The sequence below is a fragment of the Solanum pennellii genome, chromosome 4 (assembly GCF_001406875.1).
Source record: "Solanum pennellii chromosome 4, SPENNV200".
Lineage (NCBI taxonomy): Eukaryota > Viridiplantae > Streptophyta > Magnoliopsida > Solanales > Solanaceae > Solanum > Solanum pennellii.
This window is the reverse complement of record NC_028640.1, coordinates 65,168,328-65,174,913: the sequence shown is the minus strand read 5'-3', so window position 1 is coordinate 65,174,913 and position 6,586 is coordinate 65,168,328.

Below are 6,586 nucleotides of genomic sequence, written 5' to 3'. Positions count from 1 at the left end.
ATTCCCAACTCTTCAAGTTCTCAACTTTTCAAGTTCCTCTTTTTCCCTCTATTTCCCATCAATTCTTGCTACAATACCCAACACACACTTGATTTTAATCAAAACTCTTGAATTACAATCTTACAACTTTGTCACATCCGAGACCACACCCTAGAAGTTAGGGCACAATCTCTAATTGTAACCGGCGTACTCTACCTCTCGGACGTCTTATACAAGCCCTTTCATATCATTCATTGCATATACATAGTGAAAGTGGTGCAAAATTAAAACTTTTCACAAAAACATATGTAGTCTTTAAAAACTCTTTCATATAAAAGTAATAGGAAATACTAAGTCTCAATCTCATCATCTTAGACACAAGAGTACTTGGGACACGACCCATACTAATTAGAAAACATAGTACTATACAATCTATTACAATACTTCATTAAAGAAACATAAAAGACATATATGATCTCGAGTCAAGTGAGGACATACTTAAACTTCTCTTGAACGATCTTCTAAGTCCAAGTCTTCCCTTCCCAAAAGCTCTTCACCTACCAAGAACTATAGATAGATAAAAGCATGGAGTTAGTACAACCACATGTACTAAGTATGACATAATGCAGACGTGCATTTATTGGAAATATGCATCTTTTTATTTAGAAATCATATCATAATCATAAGATCAACATTTAGTAACTTAGAAACACATAAACATTTAAACGAATTAATGCTTTTTTAGGATCACTTAACAGTGAGTCGATTCACTATACAGTGAGGCACTTATCCTTCACCTTAGACACTCTTTTAACATGTAATCATCCAACTCAAAGCTATCCTAAGATTCACTTAAGTCGCACAAAGAGAGACCACCCATACACCCTTTCTAGATGTGCCTAAACGACCCTTAAGATTACTTATAATGAGTCACATACACACTTACAAAGCATGATAAACATCAAGGTAAGATTCTTCTACCAAAGGTGATTCTAAGTCTCACTTAAGTGAGTTGTGAAGCAACCGCCCATACAATCCCTTACACACACACACTCAAGAGATCCTATAGACTCCCTAGGATAGAATCATTCTCACTAAATACACCAACACATAAATGATACGACATTCTCTTTCCAAAGGCTATCAAAAGACCTACTTAAGTAAATCAAGAAGATAACGTCCATGATTGACCTCTTCAAGATTACCTAAATAGTCCTTAAGATTACCAAAAGGCTTAGATCATGTCTACAACACCAAACATCTTCCTTAACTAGAGTTATTCTCAAGACTTCCAAAGATAAGACATGAAGAGATCATCCCTTATGCCCTCTTCACACTTTAGCTAAGGAATCCTTAAGTCACTTTAGATTAGGTACTTATTCATTTAAATACTTCATAACATAAGTCATTAGTTCATTAGTTCATTAAGAGACTCATACATCACATAAGGACATTCAATTAATGGTCTTGGAGAAGACCTAGGGACGCTCCCTAACATCTTCAAAGCCTATTGTGCAATGTCTAGATAATTTCCCATACCATCACCTAAACTTCATAGAACTTCTCTAATGCTAATGAGTATCCCATATGATGAGAATAGAAAATAACCACATATACCATGGTAGCAAAGCATGGGATCCTGAGTTCTATCCTACTCCGATGAGGTTGTTCAACTTGCCAAGGGTAGAACTTAGACACATCCCATGTAGGCATATGGTTAAGAAATATGATGGACTTCTTTGTATTCTAGTCTCATACTTAACTAGAACTACTTTCCTTACCATACTCACTCGGTGCTAGCTTTGTTTACATAGAGTAATTCACATTAAGGTTCATACAAAAGGGTTCCATATCTAGTTCATAACCCAATTACATTTACCCTACCAAAGAGGTCCGCTGGGGGCTGCCTTACAATGGCGACAAGAAGCTCATTATGACTTTTCCTAAGGTTATATATGATGTTGTTCCAACCAATCAACCCTAAGTCCATCATTCATTGAAGGATACCATTTCGGGTTACTACTTCAAGATTCATAACCTTACCACTAGGTTCAAGGTTCAACATAACATGTATACATACAAGACCCTTAACATCCTAAGCCAAGATATCACATTATTCACATTCATAGATGCATCAGGTAAGGGACACTAGTCTACCTAAACAAGACACAACATACTTCACATTAGCCCATATTACATGTTATTCTAAAAGCACATAGTCATAGTCTAACATGATCACCTAACAACTTCCATGTAAGAAATATATACTTTCACATAGGTAGATAAGATCATACTTCACATAATCCACTACACAATTCAATTTAATACTTCAAGTAATTGCCGACAAGGCCATGATCATCATAATACATAAAGTAACGCGACAAGGCCACATCAATTCACATAACACCGCCACCATAAGTGGACCAAACCAATTACATCATAATTAAGTCTTTCATGTTTTAACTCTCTTTTTCACTACTACACATTACAATATAAGTTCACACTTCTCATCCTTTTTGAAATACTTCACAAAGGAAGAAACACCACTATTTATAGATGAAGAAGTCTTTCATGTAATATGTAGAATGAGGGTAGTGATGTGGGTAGATAAATTGGACAGATGTTACATATGTTATAAAAAAACAATAATCATCTTCTACCACAATTTCTGTTCACTAACGTATGCACTCGATATTTTATTTTAATAATAAAATGCATATACACCAACAATCGCCATTCATTTTAATATTAAAACAAGGGAGTTCTTTATATGAATTTTGTTGAAGGTAGACTATCATGCATAATGAAAGTGTGCAATACATTGAACCGTCACTCAGTAAACAATAGCTTTTACTCCAAAGACAGTAATTGTCTCAGTCTTGAACTATAACTGCTTAAGGGGAATAAAGTATCACTGCTTAATGCTTATACACAATTATAAAGGTGATAACCTAAGCTTTAATAGCTAGCACATTACGGCCTTGTGTATTCCAATTTTCATGAGTCTTTTTTAGAATAAGCTCATTCTGATAGAAAGCATTCTATTTTCGCACCCACATATGTGAAAACTTTCAAGGGTGGCCCTATAACTTTGATATCCAACTCAGATGAGATACAAATTTTCAATAAAAATTTATAGACTCAACCTCCACAAAATTATAAAATAAATGCACTCACATCATAGGATTGAACAAAATAAGTATATAGGAAATTTCACAAGAAGTCATCATATAGTTTGTTCTCTCCTTTTAACCTGGTTATGTGATCTCTAGCTAATTTTCAGGTTGAGTTTTCTCATATATAACTAAGATTTTATGAACTTCAATACCATCTTCTCGATGTGCTTCAGACCCTTTATCTTGCTAAGACTTAGTTTATGAATTTACAAGATTAATTATCACAAATTTTAACACAATTAATATTAATAACATACCATTATTCAATATGATTTCACAATATTGTGTTTTCTCCTCACAAATCTAAATTCTTGACACATCTCTTCTCTTCCATTTCTTGAAGAGAGTCGTTGAGCGAAATAATATTGAAATTTCTATTATGATATCTGCACCTTTTTAAACCGTAAAAAAATATGAATCAATAGTAATTTTCCACCATAATTTATATCTACTAATTTATGTACTTAATATTTTATTTTAATAATAAAAATACATATACACTAATTTATATTAGGGAAAAGGGTCTGATACACCCCTAAACTTTGTCATTTAGAGCTGATATACCCCTTGTTATGAAAGTGGCTCATATATACCCCTACTTATAAACAAATGGCTCACATATACCCTTTTCCTCTAACAGAAATGAAAAAAAAATAATTTTAATCTAAATTTTTATTTTTTTTTAAAAAAAATATAATCCCATATGAGTAAATTTAATCCTCATCAAACATATTTTTTTTATTTTTTTTTGTTTCAATGACTAATTTATAATTATTATTTTGATAATCAAATTTATTTATGTTTCACTAATATTCTTGTAAAACTTATTGTAGATGATCAAATTTTTTCTTCGAATATGAAATTAAATTACAATACACACAAAAAAAAATAGTTTAATTTTTTATTCTTTAAACTAAGGAATGAAAGAAAAAAACAAAATAAGAATAAGAAATTCAAATAATTATAATAAAAGAAGTCAAAAAATAATTTATGTATGAAAAAAATTAAAATATACCTTGAACTTTGATAGAAGAATCATATATATACCCCTAAATATTTTTTTAATAAATTAGAAGTAATAAAATAAATTTAAAACTAATTTTTTAACTTCCGTTAAATGAAGGATATATGTGAGCCATTTTGTAACGGCAGGGGTATATGTGAGCCGTTTGTATAACGGTAAGGGCATATATGAGCCACTTTTATAACGAGGGGTATATCAACTCCAAATGACAAAGTTGAGAGGTATATCAGACTCTTTTCCCTTTATATTATAGTAATATAATATAGTATAGGAAGCATGCAAATAGGGAACCGAGACAATGTAACTAAAAGGAGGACACTAGGATGTTAGTTGGCCAGTTGAATTTTGTGTCAATGCCACCAATGGTGTGGTCATTAAGTGTAGTCACTATTACATGTGCAAAGGGCAATTGTGCAGAGAAGAGAACCATAAGCATAAAGACGAACTCTACTGTCACTCTAAATTACCACATCCTCTGACTACCACTTTCTGTCTTCTTCTTCTTTTGACCAACACATTGCCTTAATTATGGTTTTTGGCACTATTACAAATGGAATAGTTTATCGCAAATCAATAAAAAATTTATAATTAGTGTATATTAAAATTATAATTTCTGCTTTTTTATTAATAACCAAGAAAATGGTCTGATACATTCTTCAATTTTATCATTTAGAGTTGATATATTTTCATTATGAAAGTTTTACGTTTTAATAATTTAAAAGTATTATTGATACAATTAAATATCTTATTATAGAATAGTTGTAGGTAATTTGCATATCAATAATTGCCAATCGGATGAAAGTGATATATAATAAATTACATTATAAATATAATGAGTTGTATTTAACACATAGAGTGTAACCTAACAGAGTAGGCCAGATGTCTGTTATTGAATAAGAAAGTGGCAGTCATCTTTAGGGCGGTGATTAGTTCATGGAGGCAGTGACACGTGTGTAATGGTTTGGGATCTTTCATGTGTCTCAATAAAAACTAAATTTAATGCACTTGTACTTTGCCTTATAATTAATTAAGTATGATCTACATGTTGTAAAAGTAACTATAATTAATGAAGCGAGTACACAAAAATGCCAATTTAAGACTTGTACGCTAGCGCTATAAATAATTTGAACAATTTAGTGATGCTGTCCTTTTAATTGAAATGGATTGATGATGAAAAATGAAGTGGAGAAATGATTGCAAAATCCACTTTAAAAACATTTTTTCAACAAATTAGAAGTGAAAAAAATCAAGGAAGAGCCGGGATGAGCATGAAATATCGAAAATTCAATTATCAAATTAAATTAAATTTTTAAATAATTTAATATTTGGTAGTTGATATGATATTTAAGAGTAAAATATTAGAATTACGGAACTTGAGTTTGACTGAGATATTAGTAGCATTTTATATTTAGTATTTCTCAAATATCGAATTATTTATTTAATGAAATTCATATATCAATAGATCTATTATTCATCAGTATAAGTCCAATGAAAAAGTTAAAGCCTGAACATAAATAACTTAAATACATATATTTTTTAGTTGTGCTAATTTATTTTGCTTGATGTCTTCTCTTACTTGTTAATCTTTTATTATATCATGCATCTGCATAGAAAAATAGAAATAATTAGAGCAATAGTATTAACTTTGTAATACAATTGGTTACAAATTTAATACAATATTGCTAAATCGAAATTAAAAAATGTCAAATCAAATATCAAATGTCCACCCTAAAAGAAGAGCTAATTGAAATGGAGAAATGATTTAAGTAAAATAATGCATGTGTATAGCACGTACAATGAAAAATTGAAAAATGCTAATGTTTCTTTCGTCCCAATATAAATATTTGGTTGTTTAAATTTTAATCATTATTATAAGAATATATAATTAAGGAGAGGATAGTTTGTTGAATTAAAGAAAGATAAATGTTGTATCAATTTCGATTCTTGTTGCAACAAAGTACTAATTAATGTTGTCCACATCCAAAACTAGTTTCTTATTGTCAAATGATATATTACTAGCCTCAACTACTAATCACAGGTGAAATCAAGTTGAACGACGTACTTATTTTTTTTTCGAAAATAAGTTGTGCATAAATGCTTCAACCATCGAATAAGAGTCAAAATATAAGCTTACGTTGTGTAAATAGAGATTTAGGGTGTGTTTGGTACGAAGGAAAATGTTTTCTTAGAAAATATTTTCTGAAAAAAAAATAGATTTATGACTTATTTTCTTATGTTTGGTTGGTGAGTAGAAATACTTTTAGGAAAATATTTTTCGTTTTTGATTTATGGATGAAAAATATTTTTGAGAAATATCTTTTATTTTTACTAGAGTAGAAAATAATTTTTGAAATTGAAAACATTTTTTTTAGAAAAAGGGAGGGTCGGGGGGTTAGCGGGGTGTGGG